This window comes from Pleuronectes platessa, chromosome 23 (assembly GCF_947347685.1).
Source record: "Pleuronectes platessa chromosome 23, fPlePla1.1, whole genome shotgun sequence".
Lineage (NCBI taxonomy): Eukaryota > Metazoa > Chordata > Actinopteri > Pleuronectiformes > Pleuronectidae > Pleuronectes > Pleuronectes platessa.
Genome location: NC_070648.1, coordinates 12,544,726 through 12,559,096, shown reverse-complemented (window position 1 = coordinate 12,559,096; position 14,371 = coordinate 12,544,726). Strand labels below are relative to the sequence as shown.

The window sequence follows — 14,371 nt, the reverse complement described above, 5'->3', positions numbered from 1 at the left end:
AAACTTTAAAAACAAACAATCAGTTGCCAGACTAAGCTGATTTAATTATGTATTCCCTCCTTCATTACTGCTGTCGGTATGGATTGTTTCTTCTGACTCTCAGACACACAAGCTGCTGCTCAGTACAACAACTCCTTTTAATCACACACAATTGATACAAAATATATTCACAAATATTTAGTCAAAAATTAAGGGTTGGATCTTAAATTTTGGGATTAAGTATGAATTAAGTATTCCTCTACTTGATGATAATACTATATTAGATCCGTTTACCATCTCCTATTGATGTATTGCAATTTAATAGGATCAAACAATAACTTACTTAAATTTATTATGTACTGCTGGTTTAAGTATTATATGTCAGAAAAAAACACTGTTGAAAGTGAAATGCTTCTTCAAATAGACTAAATTAGAGATCGTGCCCTGAAAAGCAGCTTCCTTGGATCTCAAACATCTGCAGTAGCATTGAGACATGATTACATGAACTACTCACTCCAGCATTCTTCCTTCTTTCTCTCCCCCTGATCCATCATCACATCCCCTGTCATATCACAAATGTTATTCAGCAGGTATGAGACTCTACGCGCTGCCGATCTGTTATCTGTTTCACCCAGATGAGCATGGACAGAAAGCGATGGTTGTGCCTGCAGTTCACATCTGCACGTTTGTTTGTGTGCTTGGTTTACATGCATGCCACCGTCGGAGAATTGTGTATTTTTTATCCTGACAACCAGCTGCAAATAATAATCTTCTGTATTCACAGGATATTTCTTGCTTTTTTGTGGATGTGAAAAACAAAACATAACCTTGTATGGTACAGAGAGATCGGTGAGGTCTTGTTGTGCTTTGTGGATAATTGGGAGCAGTGCAATGGTGGTAAATTATAGTATAAACACATCAGATAAAAGTTATTCTTTTTAAGAACCTTCATTAGTTTACCAGTATTCTGGCGTGATTTATGTGACATTTTGTGGGTGAGAAATTAAACTTATTGTGAGTAAACACAATTTTAATATCATTTTTATCAGGACTTGTCACAGCTTGCATCAATGAAAATACAGCATGTTATTCTGTTGTAGTAACAACGATTCAAAAACCGTGAATCTCTGTAGAGGTTCTGACTGATTCATGTTTCTGGTCAATTCTTTTTATGTTCTTGCAGTAAATACAAACAACAGTCTACTGAATATAAAAAAAAAGAGACAGGGAATGTAAATGTTCACATAATGTTTTAGTATGTGCATTGATCCTTATTGCTCTGTATGCTCATAATTGGAGTTGAAACACTTCATTACTCACTCTACAGCTGAGAATGCACCTGCTGTCTGAGAAAAGCAGCAGTATTTCTCCGCTGGCACCACATCTTGTCACACTTTTCATTTAACATCTGATTCAGTGGCTAACTTGCAGCCCCCTCCCCTTACAGACTGTATCCACTCTCAAATGTGCAGGACCCTCCAGATTTACACATTAAACACTGGTAGTGCTGTACCAGCTGCCTGGTCGACTCCCTGAATCATCAGGCCAGATGTGCAGCTAATTGTCATGGCAAGCATGGCATCTCAACACCCTGCCGTGACAGCCTCCAGCATGGACAGATTTATGGAGCATGTGTCTGTGTGCATGTTTGCATGCATATGTGATGTTTGGAGTGTGAAAACGTTCCTCCCTGCTTCCCCTCTAAACCTTCCAGCCCCGGGGATGGCTCTGTCAACAGGAACTATTGTATGGGACAATATAAGCAATGACCCTTTTGCCTTTTTGGCGCCAAGTAGATTTTTTGGGCCTGTCCATGACGATCGAGGAGAGTGCAGCAGGATACCACAGAGCTGTACACCTGGTGGGGGGCACCAAAGCTTAAGAGGCAACACCCCTGATCGTCTGACCCGTCAAAGGCTCTTGTTAAAACAGCAGGTGGAGGCCCTAGGGATATCTCCTGGGTCTTCTCCTCTTCTCTGAGTAGCTGGCACCACAGTCAGTGCTAAGGTCATCCCTCCCAGGTCGGTTGCAGTGTATGAGCCTGCACATGTGTCTGTGCATGAATAAAAGTGAGTGAGTGAGTGAGTGAGTGAGTGAGAGAGAGAGAGGGTGAGAGAGAGAGAGAGAGAGAGAGAGAGAGAGAGAGAGAGAGAGAGAGAGAGGATGGACGGAAAGTGCCTGTTGTTTACGCATCTTATTTCCTCTCTGATGATAATACATCTGCTGCAGACCACTGATTAGTTAGCTCACTGCTTTTGATCAAGTGGATCCAGAGAAAGAAATTACTGATGCTCCAAACATCTGCCTCATGACTGCCAGTGTAAACAGCTCGAGGACGCCGCTGTAAGTGATTGCTGTTAATCCATCGGGGAAATGGTCTCCTTGGCCTCGACTATTGCCTTTTTCTAATTACTGGGACTGTCAGCTTTGATAACTTTGCTCTATCTATCAAATATGTATGGATTGTGCCCCGGCTGAGTGAGCAAAGATTGCATAGCTATGTGAGACCAGCAAACAGGTGGAGTAAGCAAGACGGGGGAAAGGCTTCATTTGTCAACACGGATGACTGTGGGCGGCCCTCTCCTCCATTTATCATCCTACAAAAGCAGTAACGTGGATCTGCAAATCCAACGGGATCTTTTTTAAACGCTACACCACAAATGCCCGGCACATGAGTCAACAGTGGCAAACTGTACAAACTGACATCCAACCTGGTCACCATGGAGGGAGCTTAAGCCGAGCAGAGTGGCTGGGAGAAGATAATTTTCATCTGTGCATTAATCAAACAGGCATATGGGTTCAGATAATTGCTCTGGGAAGACGTCCAACTAACAAGTCTCTTTTTCCTCGAGTTGGCCCAGCTCTTTGCTCAGGAGATGAACAGCTTGACGGCTACTGCCCCAGTCTGCTCCAGTCTTAGTTGGGTGGGATGGCTCAATGGGCCCAAAATGCACAGGATAATAGTCTAGAGTTGGTGGACTCTGACTTGGAAGTGACCTCTTATGCAAATTCATGACCCTGCCACTGCCAAGTACAATCTTTAACTTTACATATCTGCTGGAAAATGTCTGATTCATCCCTGCTACATTTGCTAATCTGCTCATGTCCCCAAATGTCCCGAGTCATAGCCGATAAAATAACGTCTGCACATTCCCCTTTTTAGGCACTTTCCTGCCCTCATTACAGTCAAAGTGGTGAATTTTCCCTGCCTTACTTGCACCAGCTCTCCCCTCAGCCTTTTGCTACATCAGCTACGGATATAAGAGCTCTTACTCAGCATATCAATCTGAAGTCTGACTCTTTAAGTGCAAGTGCTGACTCAGCAAAGATGGAGCGGAAGAAGAAAAACACAGATATTATAAAAAAAAAGAAAATGACAGACTGAGTTAGGAAATGAGGAAACACGAGAATAACATGAACCCATTCACTGTCGCTACTTCCTCTATGTCGTTTGCTAGATTCAAAATTTCAAAAAAGGAGCTTCCAACTTATTTAATGACATGTACGTTTGGTGGCTCCAGCTTGCCTGATTAAGTATAAGCCCAAAGCTTATTTGCTGGAGATTACCTTTGCTTGTCTTTGTCTTTCACTTGCAAATTATGAAGTTCCTTCCATCGAGCAGAGTAGCTTGTGAATTGTTCTCAGAAGTTACCGCTCAAAGTGAAACTCACAAAACAAGACAAAATTACAAACTAATTGACAAAAGGCTGTTGCTGCTTCTTGCATGTGATTGTCCCAAACCCAACTGGATGAACCTAAGAAACCCAATCCTGAGTGGTGGCAGCCACTGAATGAATAATGAACTTCCTTCTCCTCCTAAATTGTGCAGGAATAATAAGATGACACCAATCCTTCAATCACTCATTAGAGGTTCCTCCCCTGTGACTTTGCTTCCTTCTAAATATTAGGCATGTGTCTCCGCGCATGGGAGACAGGTCTGCTCAGAGAAAATCAAAGAGCCTGACTTGACTTCCCAGAGTAGTCTCAGGCTGACACAGTTCTTTTGTTTGGATAGTTTCCTCCACATCTTATAAACGTGTCTCAAAAGAATCAATCACCTCCCTCTTGATTTTCACAGCTCCTGTGAACGCACGCTTCAAGAAACAAAAGCCCATTTTTTTTTGTGTTCTCTGTTTGCTGATGCCATTTCCTGTTTGACTGCTTGTGTGATTCCCTCACACTGCCCCCCCCCCCCCCCCCCCCCAGGAGAAAGAGCAGTGGCCGAAATGAAAGCTATGCACATTTTCTCCCCCAACCCTCCTTTTCCATCTCTGATCAAATTCACAGCCAATTCTAACACAAAGGAGACACAAAAGACACACAAGAGGATACAGTCAAAGACTACACAGTAAACAGAGTACAAGCCGATTGTTGTTGAACAGGGGAGAAAGGGGGGATTGAGTGAGAGAAGAGAGCATTAAGCTGCTGCTCCTTTATGTCGCCCAAATAACTGATACACTGTAGCAATGATCAGTATCATGCAAAAGAGGAGGGATTTTTACAGGGGAATCATAATTATGACTAAACCACATACATCTGTTTAGAGAAACATTTAAAGCTACACATAAAATTCCCTCAGCACTCTTTTTTTCTGTCTTTCCACACGTCTCAAACTTGACCAATCCTACAAATCCAACCCAAACTGGTCTTCACGACAGATTTACCAAACAGCAGCCGCGGCGAGTGAATCCTATTTGCTGCAGATGAAAGACGCAGCAGTGAACAGTCATAGCATGGTCTCTGCGACAGGTTAGCACAGACCCTGGAGGCCCATTGGACATCGGTTATTGCTGCTCCGACAACAGGATTTCATCTCTCTGGGAAGACAGGACAGTTGACTGCTCAGTGAGCTGAGACCTCACTCAGCCATATCAGCAGGGATGGACTACTGGTGAAAATACTCGACTCGTAGAGCAGAACAAATTGAAAAGAGAGAAGAGGGCAATGTGCTAAGTATGAGGGATAAGTGAACATTTTCAGTTTTGCTCTTAGAAATGAAACTCGGATATTGTGACTGTTCTTTTCAATCTCAGACCTTATTCTACAAATTATGTAAGTTAACTGCTGGGATTTGGTACGACTGCAAAGTCACCACATTGAAATCCAATGAGATAATTATTATGAGCTGTCAGAAGATCAGACAAGCTTTGGAGGAGAACCAAAAACAAAATGGTGAAAATTATTACAGAACTGCCTGTTGTGAACAATTATCATTAACATGCACTGTGGTTGTGCACACAGCTTTCCTATTAAATGCTGCCATCCTCGCACAGGGGGCTGGAAAACATGGGCAAGATTCACATTTTTATGATGGTACAAGCTTACATGTCATTACACAATTCAAGACAGGTGTGTGATTGCAGAGGTGGTTGGGTGAAGGAGGGCATATATTGACAATAACACTGTTTCCAGTCAAATTGGATTGAATTGCCTTAGATGACAAACTAAAGTGCATTAACACTTCCTAGGTTTGGACTTTTCAGTTCGGTCCGAACCAAAACAACAGATGTGAAATGTACCTATAAACAACACATAATCTAGCTGGATCAAAGTCAAGGAAATGTGGTGGCCCATTCATTTTCTCCCATCCAACAGAAAGACAACTTTTCCTACACACCTATTCAAAAAAGTACATAATGACGTCTGACATACTCTCATCTATGAACCAGTCAATGTCAACTATAGATTCAACCTCAGTGAAATAGTAAAGGATCACGGACAAGCCACGGCACTGTTCCTGGTCCAGCCGTTCTTCCTCAGGGGATTTTATGTGGAATTTAACTCAGACAGGCAATGGTTTTTAGTAAGAGCTCCTTAACTCCTCAAAAAGAAAAGAGTTTTTAAAAAGCCCGTTCTCCTATTATCTTTGCTCTACAACGGCCCCTTTTTTAAGAGCTTCCCTCTCAGCCATGACAAGTTTTATGCTGACGGCTCCAGACATTACTTCTTAATGGCGCTCGTTTTCTGAACAACAAAAGCAGTAAATAATGAAGTGGTTTTCTCGGGGTCTGTCAACAGCAGGATGGTCAATGGACTTGCAAAGAAAAAAAATGGCGACAGAGAAAAGATGCATTCATCATTTCTGCCTTGAGCACATCGCAGATGCCTTAAAAAAATAGACATGTAGACTCTTGCATGAATGAGCAGATGTAAACACATTTTTTGCATCTCTTGGCCATCTCTCTCTTCTCAGCTCGGTTGCTTCTCCTTTTTTCTCCTTCTCTCAGTATGTTACTTTCTCTTTCTAAGCGTCGTTCTTTCCCGTTCTGCTTTCAGCATCTCCTTTGTGTTCAAATATGTTCAGGTGGAAACCCCCTCCCCAAGGTAGTTGACAAGTACACCGAGATAAGAGCGAGCAAGGATGTGGTAACCGAGTTTGGGCTTTAAGCTGACCACCATTTTAAGAAAGAGGTGGAAAAGTTCAAAGCACATATTTGGACTAGCATGACTGTGTTGATTTTCCTCACTGCAACAAAGCCCTCAAGGTATTGGGCAAAGAGCTATGGCTTATTTCTCCCAAGGAACGTGGGGCAACAGTGATGTAGGATGCTCATTTGGTGGCCAATGAGATATTAAAGGGGACGCAGTGCACTAAATAGTGGCTTTGCAATCAATAGAAAGCATAAGCTTCATTAAAACAGTACAGCAAGTCAATAGACAAACTTCCATGGAAAGGTCGAGGATGATTTATGAATGTGGTGCTGAACCATAGGGGAAAAAATACATAAGGGTCAGCCAAAGTCCAAAATGTCTTAGATAATGCTACGAGGCAGCTCCCAATGATACTCAAGGCACAGCCAGATGCTTGGGGGAGGTGTTAAATATGAACATTGGGAGTTTGCATGCAAGCACAAGGAAATTGGTGTGTGTTTTAGGGTTTGACATATCCACTCTGAAATGTGGCGTATTAGTCATAGAGAATAGTTGATAGCAGCGGCCGCATTAGTAGGTGTAGATTAATCAGAATGCAAATGAAGGCATCATTTCTAATGAGTGATGTTTGTTTGTGTTGTGTTAGATGAATGTAGATAATAAACAGGACAGCCTGTCTTTGCTGGTCAGGGGCTTACTGTAGTGAGTGAGGAGGGATAAAGTGCATCCAGAGGGAAAAAGCAGGGTGGACGGTGCAGCTGTGACATTCAGAGAGGACCTCACAGTGGACTGTGCCTCAGGGCATCTCACTAAAGACAAATCAGACTGGGTGAATGTACGCTTTCTCATCTTTTTCCATCATCCATGCTCTTGACTTTCTGTCTTGGTCAGTCTCAGAGGCAGACGATAGAAGCAGCCAGTAAATATGGCTCAGGTGCAGGGATCCTTGCTGGGCGCCAAGAAAAATCAACATGACATCGAGAGATCATGGAAACTGATTAGTGGGTGAATGTTGGAGGCTGGTTCTGGGATGCCAGAATCTACCAATGAGCCCTTTGGAGATTTAGTTGTTTAGTCAATGAAATATTGACAACATGCCCACAACAAGGTGAATCTGACGCTGGTGATCCGCACCTCTTGGCAGAAGGGGTAGTTTAACACCACATCTCTTTCCTTACCTCCACCTTCCTTCATTCGTTCCATTCTTTTCTACTTTAACTTTACCACACAACAAACGTAAAATACCACACATTTACACAATCTTCAGTAAAATGACACGGTTAAGCCGGTTGTGTCAATGCAACATAATGCCAATTGCAACATTTGTGTGTAAATTTATAAAAATAAAACACAGGCATCATATTAGATAAGAAGCAGACTTCTGGACTAAGCTGAACCAGTGTGTACTCTACAAGCATGTAGCAGGAGTACAGAGGTAGATGGGTTGATGAAAGGAGATGACAAGAATGAATAGAAAGAGGGTAGTTTGCCTTCCCAGGTGATTATTAAAGGCAGGATGGAAACCATACAGACAGGTCTGCTCTCCTGGACCCTAATAGCTTATTGATCCAAAAGCCCATCTCCCACTTTGTTCTCACAGGATACATAGCCAGAGTGAGCTACAGGAACAGTGACCAACAGGCAGTAAACAGAGTTGAGGCCACCTTGTTAACTAAATGATGAATTATTTTTAATGGACTGATCAGTTACAAGTTTGTATTGTCCACGATTTAAGTGGAATATTTAGGTGGAACGATAAGTGAACTTACAGTTCCTTGATGTTTAAATATGAGGACTAATTCAATGTAAGGGACAGAACCATCAGCCCAGAAGGAAAAGCGATCCTGCACTTGAGTCAAGTCTTCAGATTATGCTTTAAGGGTGGTAGCTTGGATCCTCTGTTCCTGTCCACACCAAACCCCAAATTGCTTCTGATGTATGAGCTGCTTTGAACAAAACATTTGTTAAATCAGCCTGGTGTAATGTAATGCCTCCTCTCTGTGGACTCGCTGAGGCTAAGGCGTAGCAAACCACAGTGCAGTGAGGTGCAGATCAACTAATCAACAGTTGTGCATTCAATGTGATTCCATTCATCACTTTCTTCACAGAGTATATCTCAAGAGTAAATCAATGCAGCGTTTCTCAGGCAACAGCTGCCCTTCTCTGTACTCAACGGGTTTTAATCACATTGAGTTTCTGACCACACGTCAATCAGCGACTTCTAACCAGGTGTCAAAAGGGGTGTGGCCAGAAGTGCTTTGCTAGCTTAAGGAATTATGTGCTTGAAATCCATCCAGCCGGTGCAGTGAGCCGCGACTTTCTGACAGCATATAATTCAGTGTAATAAATAATTGGCCGTCTAATAGACCACTTACATTCAAATCTGACACATTAACAAAGCCACTCAGCGAAGTGAGGCTCGCCGCACTTCAGCACTTCTGAGTTACTTGTTGGATTTGTGCTCTACGTCTAACATCAAGACAAATGACCAGCAGGTACCATTAGCAGGCTCCTTTTTTTTGTGTTGTGATTCAGGCCTTTGAGGCAGCAATTAAACCCATGCTGTGTACTACCCTCTACAAGCATCACCAGTCAAGTGAAAGGATTTTAGTAATGAATGGTTGATTATTCAAGAAGTCCAACGATCCTAGTGAAGGAAGTGGGATTTATAGGAAGGTCTGCCTCCTAATCTCCTTGTCTATCCAAAGTTAGCCCCCTGTGATAAAACATCTAAGGTAGAATCTGCACCCCCCCCCCATTCAGTGAATATACCACACCCACATGGGACGATTAATTAGTGATGTGAAAGGGGGGGGATTAATCGATATGCTGTCATCCTCTCGCCGGCTGAGGAGAGAGACCCTGCCAAACCCACCAGTACCCGATCTCATTACCGACGGTGGCCCAAGCTCCCCTTTGTGAGGCAGCTGCATTCATCAAAACAATGCCTCCCTTTCCCCCTCAATTGTTCTCCACGCATCCTCCGTCCGTCTCTCCCGGCGTGCTTGGCTTTTTCTCCCCTGACAAGATGAAGGAGCGTAGGCCAGAGTGGTGACACCCATTTAAGAAAGGAAGTGTTTGTGTGTGTGGGGCTTGTACATAAAAAAATAACAAGATGCAGGGTGACAATAGGGCTACTTTTGTAAATTGTGACATTGAATGAATTCAAGTGTCTACAAGGGCTAATCACACCTGTCCTGTGAGAGAATGTGAAGGTGTCCTTGCAAATGTGTCTGTACACAACTTAAGCTGGAACCTCAGAGCAGTGGGTGCTACTGACAGCTAGTCGGGAATAATGGCGTGTGTGTGTGTGTATGTGTCTGTGCATGCATACACACCCATTCCTCTGTGTGTGTGTCTGTGTTACCGGGGGCAGGGAGTGGAGGATAAAAGCCTCTGCCTCCCTCTGACAGTTTTATCTGCATCACCATCTGCCTTTATCTGACGCCAGCATCTCTCAGCTCCCCACTGCACTCTGAAAGCTCTCCATCCACCCTGTTCTCCTCGCCACTCATCTTATCCCAGGCTGCCGTCGCATGTCAGATCACATTTTCAACCCATAATTAAACAGTTGTCGGCTTAAAGCCTTGATAGATAACCTGTGGCTGTCGGAAAGTGAAAATGAAAAAACGCAGGGCGGTGGTGTATTAACATTTTTTGATTATCTCATTAGTGAGCGGTGAGAGTAAAGGAGCTCATCTTTGACATTAGCATCATGAAGCTCATGAAGTCAGATGCTGCACTTCACATTTGACTGCGGGGATGTTGGCCACAAAAAGCTTGTGAACAGAAACATTAACACCGGGTTGCACTATCCCTTTTCCTTTCTCAGCCAATTTGTCACACGCTGGGCGAGGGGTAAGGCAGGGGTCAAGAGGAGGAAATATAGCCATGTCCCCTTTGCTCAACGGCCCCTTCCCTTGCTCTCTGCCCCTGCTCGGAGTAGACGGCTGAGGTGAGGGATGTGTCCCTCACGCGTAATCAGAGTCGGCCTTTATTTAATGCTATGAGCCGGGACCGGACAGCCAGTGATGGAGGTATTCGGGTTGGCCCGCTGTGCGCTGTGCACTGGCCCATAACTGCAGATGAGACACTTCCCACAGAGCAGTTACTGCGACAACTTGCCAGCTGTAAATGTAATGACTGTCAAAGGTGAGCGGTGCCTGTGAGAACAGCAATAAATACAAACAGACACCCTGGAAAAATACAGAAAAAAGATTGTGCAAGTCCTCGTTTGAAAGGTGCATCTAAACCACCACAGCTTCTGTCAGGCTATTTAGTAAGTTTATGAAAAGCTCATGAAAAGAATGACTCCGTTACTTGTTGCTTCATTAATGAATGTTTTCATTAATGAAAACAGCTTCATAAAAACATTCAAAACTAAACAAAGCAATGCACATTGCCTATGCTGAAAGTGAAGAACCTGTATGGTAGTTTCTGTTAATCCTGATGAGTCATAAAGCAGAAGACAGTAGACGCCGTATGAGTTCCTTCTAGACACACTATTTCCTCAATATTGAAGCACTTAGGGATGTGGGATACATAAGGTGAGTTGGTCTTCCAAACTTAGGTCACCTCGATGCCAGTTTGCTAATGGGCAGGGTAGTGGCTGACTGCATCACTTTCACCTGAGCCAGGCAGCAAGGACAGCAGAGCATGCAGCAGGAGAAAGATGAGGCATTCTAGCCAAGGCAAAATGAAAGGCAACACTTTCTGCATGGCAAACTTTTGAATTGCCAATGTTTGTGGAAAACTCAGGCTGTCAGCACAAAAACAAAAAGGATAGGACCCTAGGGCAAACACACCAGACTCTTGTCCTACATCTCATTTATCACACTTGGAAAGGAGGAATGTGCATCCTTAAAATAACACTTGAACTATGAGGTGAGCTGTCTGGGATACTGACTCAAAAGTCTCATCTTAAACCTGTTCTGAAAATGTCATTTTATTACTGCTGCTAATGTAAAACTATAAGCGTAGATCTAAGACTGCGACCAGACACATGATCAGCTATTTAGGCTCCTTATACTTGGACACAGTTTAGGTGCAGTAAGTGAATTCAAAATGGCTAACCAAAATAAAAAAGAACGTACTGAAGATAAACACTGCTTTTGGCTTCAATAAACTTCGTTAAAAATAAATTATAACCTTTTTCTTTTTATGATTGGGTTCCAAGGTCTTGCAAGGACATCTACCTTTTCCAGCAGCCACAGATGGGAGATTTAGCCATCAGCCCACTTCGATATCTGTCTGTACCCTTCATTCCCTGAATCTCACACCCCAGGCCCTGATGGTAGAAATGTCATGAAGATTGGCAAAGATGATGTCCTGCCCTCCCAAATGACCATTTTTACTTCTGTTGAGCTAACACTCTGTGAAAGACATCCGGGGGACTGGGGGACATCCTGTCGACTAAATCGAAAGAAAACAGAAATGCTCACTGAAGTAATAATAATTGTGTCTGTTCCCATTGAATTCATGTCGCGAGTGGTGAAACCAATGGGTATTTTCAATGTTGGAGAGAATAACGTTTGTAACGGAGCAAATTAGTCACATCTTTTGATATTTGTCACTTCTGTTTGGCTTCAATTCCTGATTGAAAAAATTTGAAGATTCATTGTTAACCTCTTGAACAAAAACACTAATGTGAATATTCCGAATCTAGAACCTGTTAAAACGTACAATGTGTAACTTCTCTCTCAAGGCATTAAGTGAGCTCTTAAACTAAATCCCATACAGAGTCCATTCACAACCTACATCCGAAATCATCATGAAATAGAATTCTGTGAAATACTGTAGATGGATCCAAGAGTAGCCAAGCAAGCTGAAAAAGACCAAGCTTCAAAGAAATAGCATTTTGTCTAAGAATGAAAGACAACAAACTTGATAAATGCGAAGTCTGCAATGACTGATTAGACTCAAAAAACTGGCAGCCTTTTATAAAAACAGCTGTTAATTCAGACAAGTGCATTACTTGGGTGTTACAACTTGAGCTACGTGCCACTGACATGTTCATTTGAGAACACAGAGTAAAAGGTGACCAGACTTACTGAGTATTCTTGAAAATGTTTCACCATTTATCCAAGAGGCTTAATTCTAGTGACTCTAGGGGAGTTGTGTGGTATTGCACTTCCCTGGGTGATTAAATGCAGAGGAACTCCCCACACCAGTCAGTAAAAGCAATGAAGTCTTCTGGATGAACAGAGAGTCCAGCTTGCTATTTATTTGGTCTACTAGTGCTTGATGTCCCTTGACCTGGGTGACGGAGGAGCATTAGACACACCTGATCAACACTGCACTGCAACAGCAGTATGCACCGTCATGTTTGGTCTGCTCGGCGATGAGTCATTCCTATGGCATTTTCCAGATAATGAATTTCAAAGCTTTTTCATCAAGAACTTTCAAAATGTCAGCTGGAAAGTTTGCCGCACTTTCAGACACAGTAAATAATTAGTGGAGTGCACGAAGCAGGGTCTTGTGGGGATATTTCATGTCCTTTTTTTTAAAGCAGTCCCACTCAGCAGATTCGGCTCAAGCGCCTCATCCCACAACCTCCACTTTACATCTTCTACCCTGGTGCCTGATGTTGCCGTGTCAGGAAGATGAAGATTTAGTGATTGATGTCCTGCCCTGTGTCAGGTAATGGAAGAGGAGTGGGTGGGGGGAGGAATAAAGGAAATGGAGGCCTGCTATAAGTAAGGGAGGGTATAGAAAGAGACGAATGGATTTGTAGCATCACAGCCATGGTGGCATGTTATGAACAGACGGTGATGTGTCAAAACCTTTAATGACAGAGAGTCTGTGACACCCACTCCATATTACGGACTTATATTAACTTATCAATCAATATAATAATTCCCTTTATGTGTAATTGTGGATGTCTGTTCTCAAAAATCTGAATTTCAAAAAATTTCAACAATGAATTGAAACGAGCACTTTTAAATAATCCAATTACGTTCTTTAAAATGTTATTGGAGACCATGGCACAGGCTAACCTGGAATGAAAAGAAAAAGGCTATTTGGGAACCACGAGCCACAGCTAACGAAGAAGGCCCAAGGTATGGTACCTCAAGGCCACCATCACTGTTTGAACGTAGAGCTATTTCATAGTTTGATTGGGTCCGTGAGGCCCCCATCAGGCGGAATGATATGAGGCCACGGCTCCTGGGTTCTCAGGTCTAATTTGCCTGTACTCCTCGCCTCAAAGAGAGACGGGCATAATTAACAGGACCCAAACACCCACCACAGGCTGAACAGAGTCATTTAGGGGAGCGACACAGGAGGAATGGCAGCAAATGAAATGTAATTGCAATGGGAGCAGAGAAGCCGGGCTGGTGTGGCGGAGGCACTGATGTGTTCGTGAGACGGAGAGAAAGAGAGAGAGAGAGAGACGAGGGAGTGAGGGAGTAAATGAAAGGAAGAATTTAGATAGAGACGGTGCACTTGAGAGAAGAATGAGATAGTGAGCAACAGGTACAGATAAACAGAGAGGAGCTGTTCCTCCAGGTTAGAATAAAAAACTAAGGCACTGTACTTACAAAAGTACTTAAAGTTGAATCGAAGTTAAAGGATAAGTTCCCTGAAAATACAAAAGTAACTTTATCTTGCCAAACTTTTGTGTCACCTCGCTCTGCTCATATATGTTGGATTTATTTCCCCAGGAATTTAGATATCTGCCTCTGAGATTTCTTGTGACACCCTATAGGAAAATTAAAGATACTATACTATATATACTATAGAAAAATAGTTACACCTCATCCCTAAAAAACTAAATCTCACTCCTCAGGCTATTCTACAGTAGATGCTGCCAACAGTTTAAACAGGGTCCTTTTTTAAAGTTGTTCCAGGATAAACTAAACAGGTCTGTGTCTTGTCCTGAGTAATTAGGATGTATTAAATAAGAAGTTCTTAATTGTTCCAGTTGACCTACATCACCACTTCAACTCCAGCACCAGTTGTTGCATCACTATAGTCATTGACATTATTTATCACTGACGAAATATCCCTCCTCCACTCCCCC

The 14,371-nt window shown here is 42.9% G+C and overlaps 1 protein-coding gene across 1 annotated transcript in view; it reads right to left on the bottom strand.

Moving 5' to 3' along the window:
- nrxn2b (neurexin 2b) overlaps window positions 1-14,371 on the bottom strand; it is a 605,543-nt gene that overhangs the window by 85,862 nt on the left and 505,310 nt on the right. The window lies entirely within an intron of this gene.